General features: G+C 41.3%; 1 protein-coding gene and 1 pseudogene across 2 annotated transcripts in view; one reads left to right on the top strand and one right to left on the bottom strand.

Moving 5' to 3' along the window:
- LYPD6B (LY6/PLAUR domain containing 6B) overlaps positions 1-19,348 on the bottom strand; it is a 198,083-nt gene that overhangs the window by 144,859 nt on the left and 33,876 nt on the right. The gene's annotated exons all lie outside the window — the stretch shown is intronic.
- LOC112636206 lies at positions 16,566-16,885 on the top strand (annotated as a pseudogene).

Genomic DNA, 19,348 nt, shown 5'->3' with positions numbered 1-19,348 from the left:
TCTTCTTCCATATCAGTGATAGAAAAGTTGGAGAAAGGATAATGCTTCAAATCACACAAAAACGTCTTAAGAAAAGTTATCTTAACATACAAGTTACTAGAAGAATTCTTCAGTCTCCTCTTCACTTTAGCAATATTTATCACCAAATTCTTTCTTAAATTCTACAATGTTATAACTGGCTCAAAGAATGTTGATTCTTAAAGAGAACTAACTCTCCACATCCACAGCCCATTGCTGGGACATTCCAGTCTTTAAGCTTGTTGCCAATAGTTAAGAAACTACTTTAAAGGACTCAACTCTTACGCAAACAGAACTTACCTAACTCAACATCCTCAAAGGCAAAAGAAATCCCAAAGAAAAGTCAAAACTGGAAAAAAATAAACAATTCTCTTAAGCCACCCCTTCCCACTCCAGTTGAGGCAGGGGGCCAAAGTCTTCCCTTCATTTCTTTGGAGTTTTGGGTTTGGGTTCCTACTGCAAGGGCTTTGCCACCAACTCAGGGTGAAAAGGACATGTAGCAGATGGACCTGGCACATAAAGAGATGAACAGCAGGCCACACAAAGGCACACTCTCTGGGGATACTGAGGGGCACAAACATGTAGGGGTTAGGACCATGTAGTGCAGAGACAGATGGCCTGTTTGCAAGCCCAGTTCTGGCAAGTCTGAGATGTGTAACTGGGCAATGGACAACCTCATGGTGGCTCAGCTTTCTCATCAGTATGGGGACTATGACACATCAGCACCTGTGACAGAGGTGTCAGAGGCCAAGAGGATCAATGCACAAACAGCTCAAAGAGTGTGAGATGCTGGCTGGCACATACTAACTGGTAAGCAATTTTAGTTGTTTTTGCTGTTGTTGCCTCCCATATCCTTGAGATCTAGTCTGTACTTCATCTGGAGTTGGTATCCATGTCTGTCTATGGCTACTCTTTCTCAGTCACTGACACTAAATCATAGTTAGGCTGACTTTGAGAACCAAGAATTCCACAACTAACTTTGAGACAAAATGAATCAACAGAAGAAACTCAAAGGCAGACAAGGCTAGGAGTCTATGGGAAAGGTAGCCTAAGAGGGGAGAAGATGCAGGCAGAACAGCTCACATAACACCACAGGTCAACAGAATGTCCTTATTAATCTGAACATTCCTTGTATCATCTTGGATTTTAAAATATGAATGAACTCATGGTTTTTTTAAAATCTATTTCCTACCTCTGTCCATTGAACAAACCTATGATGACTCCTGCTAGCAACAAGCCCACCTGGCATCCACATCTGGGTTTCTTAATGCATTCTCCACAAAATATACCCAGGGATTCTTGGAGTATCTGGGATGGAAACGTGTAAGATGAGCCCAGGACATCTGGTGGTGCCAGAAAACAAGGCACTATTTGTCACAGGCGCTCAATTTGAAGGACAAGTAGAGTGTCAAAAATAATAATGCCTCTAACTGATCATAAATATTAAATAAATAAAAATCATGACTCCATAATGATACTCAGAAAAAGGGTGAGTGAAGAAAACTCTTCTTTACAGAGGAATGCCAGTAACTCAAGGTAGAAGGAGTAAAAGAATTACAAAATCTTAATTTTGCAACTCTAGTGGAGTAGCTAATACAGGCTACTTGACTTAAAGGAAACTTAAAAACTGGGTTGGAAAGTTGACAGCATATTTGCACTTTGCAAAATATCACCCCACAAACTATTACTAATTGCAATTACAAATGTATTTTTTTTTTTTTTTTTTTTTTTTTTTTTGTGAGACACAGTCTTGCTCTGTCACCAGGTTGGAGTGCAGCAGTGCAATCTCGGCTCACTGAAACTTCTGCCTCCCAGTTCAAGTGATTCTCCTGCCTCAGCCTCCCAAGTAGCTGGGACTACAGGCGTATGCCCCCACACCCAGCTAATTTTTTTTTTTTTTTTTTTTTAGTAGAGACAGGGTTTCATCGTGTTAGCCAGGATGGTCTTGATCTGCTGACCTTGTGTTCGCCCTCCTCGGCCTCCCAAAGAGCTGAGATTACAGGCAGGAGCCACTGTGCCCGGCCTAAAGTGTATTTTTACAGTGGAAAGATCTAGTAGTCATCAGCTCAACATCAGTAATATTGAGACAGCAGGGCATCGTGCCATACGAAGTTCACAGCATCACCTATGAAATAGCTTTGGCAAAAAATGTTTAACCTGAATCTACTCGTGCCTGTAAACCTAGCTTCCAGTTTACAGGAAATACACAGGATAGAGGAACAAGTAAATGACATGTAAAGAAACCATCAAGAAACCCATAATATGGGGCGTTCTCTAAGACAGCTAGGCTAGACTCTTCAAAAAATTAAAAAGGAAGGTGTAGAGACTGCTACTGCTTAAAGAAGAATAACCAAATACAACGCATGCATCTTGATTTTTATCCCCGTGTTGGAAAAAGCTGTTTTCAAATAAGCAGGGAAATTTGAAAATGTGCTAGATACTATTAGATAATAAAACAGAATCATTGTTAAGTTCTTCGGTACAATACTGCATTATGGTAATGTAGGGAGAATGTTCTCAGGAGATGCATCTCAAGTATTTAGGGGTGAAATGCTATGATGTCTGAAACTTAAGAGAGAGAGCGAGACAGAAGAGCAGACACAGCAAAATGCTAACTGTATGCTGTTGCAACACACAGGCATGGTATGCATGAAGCGCTTTCCTTTTTTAGAAACTGCTCTGCAGGTACGCCCCCCTGTGCCATTTTATTCCCATTCGAGGGTACTTTATTCAACCTCTCCAGAGTTTAGCCCAGAGACATGGATTTCTGCATTAGCTTCATTATCTGACAGCAGGAGCATCTGCTCTACATGCTGGTATCAGGTTTCCTGTCCAGAGGCACACCCAGGTGCAGCCAGGGAGTCAGTGAGAAAGCTGTTCCACACCCTGAATTCCTTATTTCCTACAGGCAATGGGGTAGAAAGGGAGTCCTGAATTATGGCTGTACCCAGCCAGGTAATGCTGACAAGCTTTTCCAGCTGCCTTACTACATGGTGATTATTCACACACAATGGAAGTCCACCCAGCCTGGGCCCTCCACTGCCACAAGAGGAGCCCCAAATGATTTCAAATAGTAACAGTGCCAACCACAGCTCTTCAGTACTCATTACATGCCAGACACCATTCTAAGTGTCTCACATTTACTATAATTCATCGATTTCCAGATGGGGTTAATCTTTACCATCGTATCATTAAGTAATACTATCAAGTACTGAATGGAAAACGCTGTCAGCAAAGGCAAAAAAAAATTGCAATATAATTTACATTCATAAAGCTAAGTCATCTTTGCTAGAAAAAGCAGGAATTGGTACTGGGAGTGGGAAGAACTTCACTATTTCTCTTCTAAAAACCATTAATACAAGCCCCCTTCAAATTCTTGCATGTCTAGGCATCTATAATCATTTATCGTGAGAAAGAACATATCACAGTCAAAATCACAGCTTGCTTCCTGACGTGGGTTTTGTCTATCATGGCAGTGAAAGCAAGAGAGGTGAAGATCTATGACCTCATCCAGCTGTTCCTCCCGGGGCCTCCCTAATCGGCCATTTTGCCAGTGCTCATATCTCTCTTTTCACATTAATGTCAGAAAGTTCAAAAGACTTAACCAGATGTTTCCCTGCTCAGAGTTACTGCAGTCAGTTATTAAGGGGGAGAAAATAAGCTTCAAATATCCCATGGGGAGAGAATAAAGTGGGGTGGGGAAACCTGCAAACATCGAGGAAGTTAGGCATTTGAATCTGTGAGAGCAGCAACATGAACATGTGTGAAAAAGAAGTGTGGAAAACCATGCGGAAAGTGACTCGAGGACTTAACTACACAATACCTCATAGAAGACAGGATTTTGCATTACTCAAACAGGAAGTCTTCACTGGAATACCACACAACCATTAGAATAAACGAACTCTCACTATAGGCAACAACATGGGTGAAGCCGCATAAAATGTTGAGCTAAAGAAGTCAGACACTAAAAAGTACATACTCTAGGGCTATATGATATTTATTTAATTTTTTAACTAACAAAAATTAAATGTGTTTTAAAATATGTACATAAAATTCAAATCAAGCAAAAAATCTTGATGCTGATAGACCTCAGAATAGTGAGGAGGGGCAGGGATCATGAAGGGCACGACAGAGAGGCTTGCTGGTCAGGTTCTGTTTCTTGATCCAGATGCCACTTACCCAGGTACGTTCTGTGTGAGAATTCATTAAACTGTATGCCTCTATCTATACACAGAAAACTGTTCCACACACTGAGTTCCTTGTTTCCTACAAAGGAGGCCTGAATTTTGACTGTACCCAAGCAGGCTCAGCCGACGAGCTTTACATTAAACATCAGTAATATCTAGATTAAATTTCCAGATGTATATACGTCAATAAAAAGTTTAATTCAAAATATGAAAACAATTTAATGTCCCTACCCCAAGAGACCTCTGACTTCTACTTCTGAAACAACCTCAGAAATGGTGGCATTACCTAAAATCATCAACTTAAAGAAAGTGAAGAGCTCAAGGCAATTGGGAGCTAACATCTAGTCTGTATGTAAAGTGAAATTAGACACAGCTTCTGCCACAGTCTTACAAATAACTCTGCAGGCATTAGCAACAATTGCTAGGGGAAGTAATTACAAAGGCCTTTGATCTTCTATCATGTCCTCCATCTGAGATCTCAAGAAGCCAGCAAACAAACAAGGCCCAGCAGTCCTCTGACAGTGCCACCTGTCTGCATCTGTTTACAGCACCAGGCCCAGATCCAGTCACCTTTCCACAGGAGCAACTAAATTCAGGAAAGGACCTAGAGGTTACTAAGGTCCTAGCATAAGAACATCATGACTTAAACTGACTTCATATAAGTTAACTCCCATCTACTCTTTATAAACAGGACCCTGGTCAGATAGCAAATCTATGTGTCCTAAGTTGGCATTGCCTAATATACCGGATTCTTTTTTTTTTTTTTTTTTTTGAGATAGAGTCATGCTCTGTTACCCAGGCTGGAGTGCACTGGCGTGATCTTGTCTCACTGCAACCTCCGCCTCCCAGGTTCAAGCCATTCTCCTACCTCAGCCTCCCTAGTAGCTGGTACTACAGGTGCACACCACCACACTCGGCTAATTTTTGTATTTTCAGTAGAGTCGGGATTTCACCATGTTGTCCAGGCTGGTCTCAAACTCCTGACCTCAGGTGATCCGCCCACCTCGGCCTCCCAAAGTGCTGGGATACAGGCATGAGCCACCATGTCCAGCTAATATACTGGATTCTTAAAAGTGAGAAAGAATAGAGAACTTGAGAGAAAGCTACATCAGACCTCCCAATTCTATCTGACTTTCTTGCCTACTGTTACAGGTTGAATTGTGTTGCCCCCGCCAAATGTACATGTTATACTTCTAACCCCCAGTACCTCATCAGAATTTGGAAACAGGTCCATTGCACACGTAATTAGTTAAAATGAGGTCATACTGGAGTAGGATGGGCACTGATCCAACACGACTGGTGGCCTCATAGAAGGGTAAATTCAGACACAAACACACACACACAGGAAGAACACAAGTTATAAAGTTATACGGCCACAAGCATAGGAAGTATCAGAAGCCAGGAGAGAGAGACCTGGAACAGTTCTTTCCCTAATGCCTTCAAGGGAGCCCAGCCTTGCCATCACCTTGATTTCAGTCTAGCATCCAGAACAGCGAGATGATAAATTTCTGTTGCTTAAGCCACCAGTTTGTTACGCTGTTATGGCAACTCGAACAAAAACACACCTACATAGCCCCTTTGGCGATGTTGATAAACAAAGCAGTGCTATCCTTATCTCAGAGATCGGGAAAGAAGTGCAGAGAAATAGAGCAGATTGCCTGAGATCACAAAGCCATCTAGTTTAGAATTCAGGAATGAGATAAATTTTGTTGCAAAAGGTTGTGAGCAGGAAAGAAATGACACACTCCCCTTTTCTGGAGGCCTGCTAACCCTTCTGGGTGCGTTGGTTTAAGATGCTGATGTCTAAAGGGAACTCTGGGGGCTAAAGCACATCCCGGAAGGTGCCTTCTACCCCTAGAAATCTAAGCCAACACCAGCACACCTTCCCCCATAGACTTGAAATTCCCACTGCGAGAACGAATTACTCTTCAAACGCCTGAATCTGCTAAAAAGAATGTAGTTACTGAAAATGAGGCAAGAAAAAAAAGAGAATATGAATAGAAATGGCATTTTAATAAGTAATGAGACTTCAAGGGAGGCTGGTAGTTCGGAATCACTTCTGAACTTTAATACAGAATTAATCTACACTGTCTTCCAAAAACAGCAGTCCAGCAAAAACCTTGCACAACGGTGTCCATTTCAAACGCAGCCACAGAAAATAAAAAGGAACCTCTAAAAGTGATCAATGTGAGATTTTATGTTAGGGTTTTATGAATTGATCTCTGGTTATTATGGATCAGCTATGGCAAAAGTCCAAATTACATTAAACATAGTAATATCTGGATTCAATTTAGTATTAGCTAGAACAGTACAGCTAGAGTTACATTTTATGAAACAGAAATGCTCTCATTTGAGAGACATTAACTAAGTACCTGCCATAAGCTGGATACCAGTCCAAGCACCAAGCACTGAAATTAGACCCTTGGAGGACAAAACAGACACCAGCCCCACCCTCACAGAGCTTAGAGTTGAGCTCACAAACTAGACTTCAGAGGTAACTCACACCATGGTAATATTTGCAGGTCTGTCTTTAAAAAAAAAAAGACAGGATCTCACTCTGTTGCCCCAGGCTGGAGTGCAGTGGCATGATCATAGCTCACTGCATCCTCAAACCCCTGGGCTCAAGTGATCCTCTGCCTCAGCCTCCCAAGTATCTGGGACGACAGACACAAGCTACCACGTCTTGCCGATTTTTATAAATATTTTGAGAGAAGGGGGTCTTGCTATGCTACCCAGGCTGGTCTCAAACTCCAGGGCTCGAGCAATCCTCCCATCTCAGCTTCTGAAGCTGCTGGGACTACAGGCATGAGCCACTATGCTGGCTATACAGGTTGGTCTTTAAAGGTACAAATTAGGTGCCTCATTAGCACAGTAGGGAGAAGGTCAGTCTCATTAAAGCGAAAATTCAGTGATGACAATCTTAGAAATTTCTATTTGTTCTTTCAAATTTTAAAACGGGCCAGACCTCCATAGCTATCTCTGAAATGAGTTCCTCTTAGGTACACTGTATGGGAAGAGTGTTCCCCCTTGTGTTGTGTGGCAACCATGGAAGGAGACAAAGGTATAGCTTGAGAAAACCAAGGTCACTGATTAACCCCCAAAGGACCAGGAAACTTTAGAGACTCTACTCATTATCCTGGCTGGCAACCCCAGGTTTTAAGCCACTGGTTTATAGGAAGACGTTATGCTCTCCAAAATACTCAGATGCTATAGGTGCAGAACATTTTATGAATGGGAAGGGAAGCAAAAGCAAACACAAATAAAGACCCCATTATAGCAGGAAATGTTCAGGCCTCCGTGCAGAGATCACGGCGCCTTCTGAAGGGAGGCAGGGGTGCAAGGTGATGGCGGCGTTCCTTCTGCTGCCACAGTGGGACTCCCTCAGTCATTCAGGAACCCTCCCCTGGCCTGATAATGTGGCACTGTGACCCCTGCCCTGACAATGTGGCACTGTGACCTGACATCCTCAGCCTAGCAGGTGAATTAACAGTGCTGACTGTCACATTCCTCAAGTGAATCCTAAGATTCTGAGCAATTCAGAAACAGACACTTTAACAAAGTCTGCCCTCCAGGATACAGCAGCAGTTGCTTCAAGGAGGCAACTCAGCTTTAGCCCAAAGCTACACCATTAGGACTTGAGGCCATTCCAACTTGCTTTCTTTCTGAATGACATCAGATCACTTTTAGCCAAATGACAAATTGGAAGAATAGATGCCAGTGTGATTAACTTCAGTTTTTATATTATTAAATTTGCAATTTGTCCATTAAAAAGATGCCCAGCACTTCAGAGGATCAGAGCTGGCTCACTGTGCTAATGGTGTTGAGTTTTCACTGTGGCACAAGTGAGCTTAAAATTGGGGCAATTATAATTGTATGTATTTATGTGGATGTGCTCAGCTCACCAATTTTAAAAAACAAGATACTATACATGAAAAAGTAAGGATGGAAACCTCCAAAGCCACTCTCTTCAAATCACTTTAAAAGCAGGCTGAAAACAAACACTTTGAAGTCCTGCTCCAGCAGAGTCCTGGGGAAATTACAAAAAGAAATTAAACTATAGTTACAGTTCTCACTTCTTATTACATGCCACATTGTCTTTAAGAAAAAAATCGAAATGTATAAAAATAAGGTTTTCAAATACACAAGGATCATATTTGCAGAGTTAATCAATCATGTCCAGGCAGTTATTTCAGGTATGCCAGAAAACAAAGCACTCACCTTCCCAGGCTGCAGGAAAGCGAGGAAGTTTCACTGCTCTCCAGACTTTTCTACAAAGACATGACTGGGGGTGGCCTGTGCTCTGGGCATGTCCCCAGTCTGATCTTTTGCCTTATCTTTGCAAAGTTGCAAGCAGCTTCCTGGGAATTAAAAATTAGCTGCCAGGGCATTCTGTGGCATTTTACAGGCCACTGGTCACCAAGTCGTCCATGGCCATGCATTCTAACAGACAGCAGTTCGGCTATGGCCGGAGGCACAGTTTGTCATCACTGCAAATTACAAATACCAGGCGTGCATGTGGGGCTGCGGGGCTACAAACCCTGCACCTACTGGGTTAGGAATGTTTCCACTTCTCCCTACTAAGAGTTTCCTCCTCCTCCTCACAGAACCAACTCCAACCCCAGCACATCTTAACAGCAGCACTATACAGCCAAGGAATTCACAAAAATGCCTGAATATCTGAGGTTTAAAATATTCATAACAACCTCCACTGAATTAAGTCAACCAAGTTTTCCATCCACTTTCAACTCTTGGTCTTTTTTAGTGATGATTGTTTTCCTCTACCTTTTAAGGTAATATATCCACATTATAGCCCATATATTAGATCCAGAACAGTTTTTTTAAAATTTCATCACATATACACAACCACCATTAACATTCCCTTCTTGTCTTTTTTTCATAGAATTTTATTCTGCCTCATACCTAACTTAAAACATACCCTAAATATTATTTTACTGGTAAAATGGACATAGTACTACCATTTCTTTATCCATTCCCTTCTTGTTAGACAAATAACTCACTTTCAATTTTTCTTTATTATGAATTACACTTCAAAGAACATCTTTATGACAAATCTTTTTCTGTGTGTCAACCATTCCCTTGGAAATAGATTTCTAGAGTTAGGCTGAAAACTTCCAAGAGCTGTTCTCTGAGTCCTGGGGAAATTTTTTTAAACTATAGTTATCACTTCTTATTATATGCTGCATTCTCTTTAAGAAAAAAAAATCAAAATGTATAAAAATAAGGTTTCCAAATACAAAGGGATCATATTGGCAAAGTTAATCTATTCCGTCCAGGTTGCTATATAAGGCATGCCAGGAAATAAAGCCCTCACCTCCCCAGGCTGCAGGAAAGCGAGTAAGTTACTCTACTGCTACTCTGGTAGCTAGTAAGTTACTCCAGCATTAAATCCTGATGTTTCACTTTCCTATATTCAAAACCCATTCTCCCGCTCCTCTGGATTCTTCTCCGGGCTCTCCTTCTCTCCTAGATTGGCCTTAAACTCCGTCAGCCTCCTGCCTCATCAGCCCTGTAGCACTGGCCATAGTTTCTAAGGCTTTCTGTCTTTGCTTTGGTCTCTGCATGTTTTCACTCATCCACCAACACTGCCGAACACACTCAGAAAAGTACTCTGCTAACATTGTTTTTAAAATTATATGGATTACATATTTATCTTACCTGCTTTTCAGAATATATGACATTTAGTGATCAGAAGTATTTATTGGGTATGTACCACAGAAAAACAAAACTAGGATTGTCATATGACCAACTTTATACTTTCCTTTTTGTTAAGATTTTCCACAAACCTGTAGTCAAACACAGGTCATATTCAAACTATGCACATTAGTTACAGGTTCGTTTAACTTCTGCCCTCTATTCCTTCACTTACAAAAAATAAATGAGTTTTCTTTTTTCTTTTCTCCAAGAGAAGTTTGACAACTTTTAAACAGTTTAAAAGAATGATTTGTTGGTTGTTGTTTGTTTCACTATCCTATGAACTATTTAACTTCATCACATGAACAGATTTAATGCAAACATACACATTAAGTCTAAATTGGTCAGAAATGTGTTCAATAAAATATACACACTGCAAAACACAATGTAAAACCACAGCCATAAACATATAGACCCATCTAAATAGACACAGTCAATCTACACCTGATTGTCTGTGTCTACATTTTTCTATTACTATAATATTTGTTTACTACTTATCCAATCAGCGCTGGCACTGCCCCATAAGGAAGCAACAGCGAGTGCCAAAGATTTGAGAACAATTTATAAAATGGGAGGGAAATAGAGGGGAAGGAAGATTTCTGAATTTAAAAATCAAAAGCATAAAGTTTATGGAGCATCTAGGAATTATATACTCACTGGATTTATAGCAAAAGTTTCTAAAATACATTTCTATATGACTGATTGGCTCACTGTGTTTTATGAAATACGAAGCCCTTAAAAAGAGAAAAGGCACCTTGTTTTCCTTAAGACTATTAACACTGATTGAGCACACTGTATTGTGTATTAACAAAATATATACGATACTGCTAATATGGGTTGCCTTGCGGAAAAAAACTAGCTGCCTAAAGGAGGAAAAATGGGGTGGGGGATTCTCACTGTACATTCTTTTGTCGCCTTTAAATGTTAAATATGAGTAAATTACCTATTCAGAAAATACATTGTATTTTAAAATTTTAAAGCATTTCATAGGATATTCTGGGAGCTCAATAAATGTTAACTCAAATTAATCAATTTCCCAGGAAAGTAAGTGGTAGGCCCAGAGAGATCACTTAGTTAACATTTTTCTTCAAAGAGGGAACCTCCCTTCATTTAGCTACCTTCTAGGATCATGGCAATATTATATTTTTATTATAATAACATTTTTTCACCCCAGTTACTCTTCTCTGAGGCTGGAAGGGCCCATCAGCACACCTTGATTGACAATTGATTGCCAAAAGCCTCTGTGCGTGCCCTTAGAAGTCAGCTTCATGTTGCTGGAAGCAGGGAGAAAACCTCAGAGAACAACCTCTACTCTGTAGGTTGAAGAATCAGGCCTATATGAGATATAATTATTCCTATTAACGGCATTAAAGTTGATGTTTTAGATCTATATAGAAATAATTGCAACTAAAATCAAAAACAAAAGGACAGAATAAATGAGAGAGCACGTGTGTGTGTGTGCACATGTACACATCCATGCATGCATGCGTGTGTGCACATGTGCCATCACAAAAGTGGTCCTGTGGTCAACCCTTTGAGTAAACATTCACTTGAGCCTCTGACCTGAACCCATATTGACCCACCCCACCTGGACACTCACAGGGCTCCACAGCAGACACCTTCTTTATGTAATTTGGTCATGTCTTGGCTATAAGATCCTCTGAAAGCACTCGTTGCATTTGAAACTTCTGGATTAATACTGATCCTTAGATGCTTGTATGGGTTCTGATTTTCTGTTGAGTCTCCATAAGCCAACGGAGCATGGTCTGTTGAGGCTTCCTTCCCCAGACCCATCACTTCCGCCCTCCTTCTCCTTTCGTACGACCGTCACCCTGGTCTGGGTTTCCACGCCCTCACCCGAGGTTGCTGTCCTCTCCCTCTCTCATTTAGCTTCTGCTTGTAACTCAGAGGATCAGCAACATGGGCTAAAGGGAAAGGATCAGAGACAGGCAAATCCAGGCTGGAGGGAACCTGAGAGCATCACCCTGCTTGCAGAGTTTTGGCGACAGTCCAGCAGGTACTTATAGAAGTGCAGGCACCCATGCCCACTTGGGTCCCCAAGTCTGTCATCCAAGAAGACACAGCAGTGTTAGGATGATAAGCAAAAGCACTGAGTGGAAGAAAAGGAGGCTTCAGCAGCACAGCGGATCTTCCTAACATTCTGCGCAGCACAGAGCCCCAAACAGCTGCAGGACACAGCCCAGAACCAACACTGCCTCCCAGCATCATGGCAGTGGGCTTGGACAGGACAACGGCAACAACAAGGCAGATCCCAGGACCCAGCCAGCATATCAGTAACAGCAGGAAATCAAAGAAGAAACTCAGAAACACGGATCAAGAAAACACCATGAGGGTGGAAGCAAGGGTGTCATTCAGGGCACATGCCTTCTCTCACTCAGGGCTTCAGCTGGTTTTCTACCTGCCAGCTAATGGGTGTGAAGCTGTCGGGGTGCCTCTGCCCACATCAACAATGGGTCAGAGACCAAGAGATATACTGGGCTGGGCCTGCTAGTGAAAAGCAAGGGAAGCTACAACTGCACGGGGTTGCAGAAAGCAGTGACAGCTGCTAGCCTGCCATTCCACTCACTCAAAAACTCTCAACAGCTCCGCCTACCTCACCATTATCATCATCATTAAACCCAGCAGTGACTGGGCATGCAGTACCCATGAAGTCATCACCTCTTACTATTCTTCCTGCTCACTATTCTCTAGCCACTCTGGCCTCCTTGGTGTTCCTTGAATAAACGAGGTTAAGTTCCCATCGCAAGGCCTTTGCACTTGCTGTTCCTTCTGCCTAGAAGGCTCTCCCCATAAATACCTTTACAGCATTTTCTCTCTCCTCCTTCCATCTTGACTCAAATGTCTCAGGCTTTCCTGACCACCCTATTTAAAATTGCAAATCCAGGCCAGGCACGGTGGCTCAAACCTGTAATCCTAGCCCTTTGGGAGGCCGAAGTGGGCAGATCACTTGAGGTCAGGAGTTTGAGACCAGCCTGGCCAACGTGGTGAAACTCCATCTCTACTAAAAACACAAAAATTAGCCAGGCATGGTGGTGCTCACCTGTAATCCCAGCTACTCGGGAGGCTGAGGCACAGGAATCGTTTAAACTGGGGAGGCAGAGGCAACAGTGAGCTGAAATCATGCCACTGCACTTCAGCCTGGGCAACAGAGTGAAACTGTGTCTCAAAAAAATAAAATAAAATAAAATAAAATAACAAATCCCCTCCTTCACCATTCTAGCATTCTCCCTTTCCCGTGTTATCCTTCATAGCATTTACTATATTGACCTCCTGTATGTTTACTTATGTGTTTGTTTATTATCCTCTTCACCAAAGGAACGTGTGCTGAAAATCAAGAAACAGTAAAACATAGGGAGACTGAGGAGGGCAGATCACTTGAGATCAGGAGTTCAAGACCAGCCTGGCCAACATGACAAAACTCTGTCTCTATCAAAAATACAAAAACTAGCCAGGTGTAGTGGTGTGTGCCTGTAATCCTAACTACTCAGGAGGCTGAGGCAGGAGACTCACGTGAACCTGGGAGGCAGAGGTTGTAGTGAAATGAGATTGCGCCACTGTACTCCAGCTTGGGTGACAAAGCAAGACTCTAGCTCAAAAAAAAAGGGGGGTAAAACAACTTTCAAGAGAGAAAAGGAATGTTACCAGCAAAACAACCAATGCCATTCTGCCCTTTTTCTTCTTCCCATTGCAAAAGCCATTTGCCTCCCAATCTTTAACATCTGGACTGAGAGACCCTGTCCTTGAAGTTTTCCTTCGTGGCTCTTTGATTCCCTGGTCTTCTCTTTCTCCAAATGACATTGTTTATTCTGTGCAAAACTTCACACTAACCAAAAGCGTCTGCCTCTTTGTGCTACTGGAGGACTTAAATGAGTTAATTCATGCTTAGAAAAGTCCTAGGATGGTGCTCAGTCCTTGTTAAGTGTCCAGGAAATCACAGCCATTGTTATTATTTAGTATATGGACCTTCTACTATATCTACTGATTCAAGTCTTATTTCTATAGCTAGAGCATAAGCAAACTGAAGGCAAAGATCTTATCCTATGTTTTCAGATTTCCCAGAGTACTTAATCCAGGTTTTCAATAATTATTTGACAACTGATTGAAACAAAGTATTTCAACTTTTAAAGATTTGCTTGAAAACCCTTAGAACCTCTATTTAAACAGTGATTCCAATCCTTTACCTCTCCCAGGACTGACCTGGTATGCAAATACAGCAAATCCCTGAAAACGGCATTTATAACAGGAGCTTTGCTATAGCATGAACAGCAAAGCCAAAATACTATACAAAAGATCAAACAAATATTGACTAAAAGAATTTTCCCCAAGGCAACTGTTACAGTCTTATCTTGAATAGAATGTTTACACAGTTAATTAAGTATTGCTATGGACTCAGCAAAATCCCAGGCAGACCTTGCCAAGCTGCGTTTTACATTCCCACTGCTTTATCGCTATTTACAGAGCCACGCACAAGTCCCTCTCTTCCTAGCCCCTCACCTATCAGTCCTGCTAATGCCGGGTGTGGAATTAAATGATAAGTAAGTCATACACCTTTTATCCGTAGACAAAAGATAATGGAATCTCAGTGCCAAGGATTCCATTTACCTATCCCACGGCAAATATGCTCTGTCATTACCCTCCCAGAAATCAATCAGGCTGCATCTGTTACTACCTGTTGACTTTCTGGAAATGTATGAAATAGTAGAATCATGTAGAGAGAGAGGTGTTTACTGGTTTCACAAAACATGCCTCTATACAGCAGATACTAATGAAAGTTTACTTCCTATGATTACCAATCAAGAAGCCTGCCGGAACACCTCAAAATTCACCTCAAAATCACAGGCTGTTCTACACAGTGAAGAAACTGATTGCTAGCTTACAATGGGTTGTCTAATTATGGAGAAGGTCAGTTATGATGAATAGAAGCCAACAAGAGTCATTCACAACCTTTCTTCCTTCCCTCCTTCCATTCAGCCATTATTTATTGAGCACTTGTGATGATCCAGGCACTCTTCCAGGCACCGGGAATACCATCAAAAATTACAATTACCATAGTATTAGGAAGGTTATATGAGGGAGGAAGGAGATCAATAAAATAAAGAGCTTAAAATTTTATAGTGTGCTAGATATTAATAAGTGCTAAAGAGAAGAAAAATTAAGAAGCAGAATACGAAACCCCGAAGCTCCAGCAGAAGGAATAAACTTGCAGATGGGTAGCCAAAAACATCCTCGGGGAGAAGCCACTATTTGGAGAAAGTGAGACAGCCAGCCTTGTAGGTTAGTGGGGAAGAGTCTTGCAGGGGGAGGAAATTGAAATGCCAAGGTCCTGTGGCAGAGCATGGCTGGCGTGTTGGGGAACATTAAGGAAGCCAGTGTGGTGAAGCCTTGTGCTCACTGGGAGACATGGAAGGAACAGGCCCCAAGAGAGGCAGGGGACAAGACCCTATAGGGCCTTGCTTCCAAAACATATGCATTTTTATTCATCACAGAAAAGCCACCTGTTTACCAAATTTTCATTTACTCACAACTCTCCAGCCATTATTTTTCTAAGAATTTATGTATTTCAAGAAAATGATTCACACACACACACGTACACACACACACCACCCACCCCTGCAATTAAAAAAAAAAAAAAAAAAGTTGTACAGCTAGCCAACATATTTGCCTGGGAAAAACTCTTGAGCTTCTATTAATAAAAATGAAAACTGTTCATGGCTTTGAGTGTAAGCCTCTGTAGGACTGGAACCAGGCCTCACAGTAGTGGACACTGCTCAGCGCCATGGACAACTGGGCACTCGGTGATGCTGTGGAAAGATGTCACGCTGGCTAAAAATAATAACATGCAGAGTTATAGGAGCCGGGAATGTTGAAATTTACCACAGGGACTTTTTTTTAATGTGGCAATGCTTCAAAGTCTTTGGCAAATTTAAATGCCAAGCTGGCTCATGCAGTATCCAGACCACACATCCTTCCTGCCCAACCAGCTTCTCAACATAAATAAGATGCTATCAGCCAAAATCTGTGACACAGCAGGGTTTGGGGTGGTACCTTAAGATCTGCTATCTTCCAATTCTATGCAATCGTAATCAACCCAGTTTCGTTTATCACATAAACAGTTTTCCATTACGAAACATTCATAAACAATTCCACTGCAGTGATTCCACTGTTCCTAGGTATACACAGTCTATGTCGCCAAGGCAAAAAGCACAACTACAAGGCATGTCCCTGTGTAACAAAAACTAGCTATTATGCTACATGGATATTTTGTGTAATAAGAAAAACTAAAAATATAAAAAACAGTTATGATTATTAATGACCTGTCATAATCCTGCCTCCATCAAGTTCTCCCGAGGCCACCCCCACCAGCCCACCCACAAAATGGACAAATTCCTGTGGCTGGGTCACTTTTCTGGCTCTCCTTGGTTAGAAGTTATACCAAAACTGAAAAAAAGAAAAAAAGTCTACATAATAAAGAACTTCGGGGTGGGGGCTGGGGGAAAGCAGTTGAAACGTCAGAAAGGTATGGATAGGGAAGTAAAAATGAGTTTTAAGAAGAAGTGGAACAGTGTGGAACAAGAGACAGAGGAGATACCTTTTAGAAATGTTTCTTAGAAGACCCCAGCAGCCAAAATGGTGAAGCAAATTAAGCAGAAGTTTGCTTTTCAGGAAGCCTTGGAGGCTGCAAGTGATAAACCTGGAGTAGTTGACTTCTCAGCCACATGGTGTGGGCCTTGCAAAACGATCAAGCCTTTCTTTCATTCCCTCTCTGAAAAGTATTCTAACATGATATTCCTTGAAGTAGATGTGGGTGACTGTCAGGATGTTGCTTCACAGTATGAAGTCAAATGCACGCCAACCTAGCTTTTTAAGAAGGGAGAAAAGGTAGGTGAATTTTCTGGAGCTATAATAATAAGGAAAATCTTGAAGCCACCACTAATGAATTAGTCTAATCATGTTTTCTGAAAACATAACCAACCATTGGCTATTTAAAATTTGTAATTTTTTATTTACAAAAAGTATAAAGTATAGAGACTATATACCCAACTGCCATCTGGGTGACAATAAAATATTAACAAACAAAAAAAAGTGTTACTAATGTTCTCTGAAAGATGCAAATGAAGCTTGAAAATTCAGAAATACTTGTTTGCCACTTTAGATTCTGAACTGTGTTCCTCTCAATGCTAAGTTGTATCAATTACTCTAGGAACAACTGGACTTGGAGAAAGAGTCTAACTCGTGGACATAAGAAATGCACCAAGTTTTTCACTTAACATAATACATTCTGCATTATTGAGGGCAATGATGTGTTCCAAAACAAAGCATGGTAAAGGGGCTACAGGAAAAGTCATGGCCAGACTTCTCCTGCCCTACCTCAAACACACAAGCCAGTTATTCTACAAAGGTTAAAAATTACATACTGATGTCTTCTCAAACTGCCTAACAAAGCAGAGATTTGGGCAAAGATTTTTCCAGTCTCAGCAAAGAAGCCCAAGAAACAAAAACCTCCATCCTCACAGTGGTGAGATGTTCCCCACTCACCTTAGAAAAACAGGACTTCCTGTTGAGAGCACTCCCTCCTTCTCCCCTCCTATCAGGCCAGTTTGAGAGGAGGGTGGTCACACCTTCTTCCAAAGCAAAAGCTTTTCTACCCTCTAGAAAGTTTTGGTCAAAGAAGATTCATATATAATACAGAATACATGCTACCAGGGAGTAGTCAATTACATTTTTCTGTTGCACAAAGAAGATAATAGATTCTCCATTCAGACTGTAAAATAACTATTTGAGGCATTAATGATTATACCAGGAATCTTCCTAAATTATGTAAAATTTAAATAAAAATTAGAGAAAAACTTTTCTTTCAAGACAAAGATTCTCTAAGAGAATTGCCTTAAACCAAAGGAAAAAAGCAAAGACTATATAGTACCACTTTATCGCCCTACAAGGATAATATATAATGTCTACAATCAGGAAAAAAAAAAAAAGAGGAAGTTTTAAAAAATTATATACAGAAAAGATATGAAATATATATATACATATTTCAAATCTTATCAATAAATATACTAGAGGGGTAAATTCCTTTTTACTTTTTACTTTTCTGTGTTTTCTGAAGCTCTCATGGTATGTATTAATTTATAATGGAAAACAACTTTTTAAAGGATGTTTAAATTATTAAAACATTCAAAGATTAAAATGTTTATTAAGGGTCATAATGTATACATATAAAATATGATCAGGAAAAAGCATTCACCACTGACCATGCCACCTTTCCCAGATAAATCATTTACATATTATGTACCAGTGCTTCTCAAACTGAAGCAGGCATAAGAACCACCTGGAGAGTGTGCTGAAATACAGGTGATAGGAATGGTAGGCAGCCATAAAAAATAAGGAAATCATGTCCTCTGCAGGAACATACATGTGGGTAGAAGCCATTGTCCTAAGCAAATTAACATGGAACAGGAAACCAAATACCACATATGCGCTCTTAGAAGAGAGACCTAGGCCGGGCGCGGTGGCTCACGCCTGTAATCCCAGCACTTTCGGAGGCCAAGGTGGGCGGATCACGAGGCCAGGATATCGAGACCATCCTGGCTAACGCGGTGAAACCCCATCTCTACTAAAAATACAAAAAATTAGCCGGGCATGGTGGCGGGCGCCTGTAGTCCCAGCTACTCGGGAGGCTGAGGCAGGAGAATGGCGTGAACCCGGGAGGCGGAGCTTGCAGTGAGCCGAGATCTCGCCACTGCACTCCAGCCTGGGCGACAGAGCAAGGCTCAGTCTCAAAAAAAAAAAAAGAAAAGAAAGAAGTGAGACCTAAACATTGGGTACTCATGGAAGTAAAGATAGCTACAATAGACATGGGACTACTAAAGGGGAGTGGAAGGAAGGGGGGCAAAGGTTGAAAAGCTAACTATTGGGTACTATCCTCACTATCTGGGTGACAAGATCAATTGTACCCCAAACCTCAGCATCATACAACATACCCATGTAACAAACTTGCACATATACCCCCAAATCTGAAATAAAAGTTGAAATTATTTTAAAAAGGAAACAAATAATGGCTAATAGAACATAGTGTCTCTAGACACAAGACACAAATGGGTAGCCAAAAACGGTACTGCCCCATCTGTACCATGGGCCAGTGAACTATATAGCCCATGAACTAACAGCCTATTTTTGTAAATAAAATTGTATGAGGGCCCATAATCCAGACACTTTGGGAAGCCAAGGTGGGCAGATCTCTTGAGCTCGGGAGTTAGAAACCAGCCTGAGTAACAAAGCGAAAACTAGTCTCTATGAAAAATACAAAAAAAAAAAAAGGGGGTCAGGCACAGTGGCATGCCCCTGTAGTCCCAGCTACTTGGGAGGCTGAGGCAAAAGGATTGCTTGAGCCTGGGAGGTGGAGACTGCAG

Source organism: Theropithecus gelada, chromosome 12, assembly GCF_003255815.1.
Source record: "Theropithecus gelada isolate Dixy chromosome 12, Tgel_1.0, whole genome shotgun sequence".
Classification (NCBI taxonomy): Eukaryota; Metazoa; Chordata; class Mammalia; order Primates; family Cercopithecidae; genus Theropithecus; species Theropithecus gelada.
The sequence above is the reverse complement of the archived record's forward strand: the minus strand, read 5'-3'. Positions and strand labels throughout refer to the sequence as shown.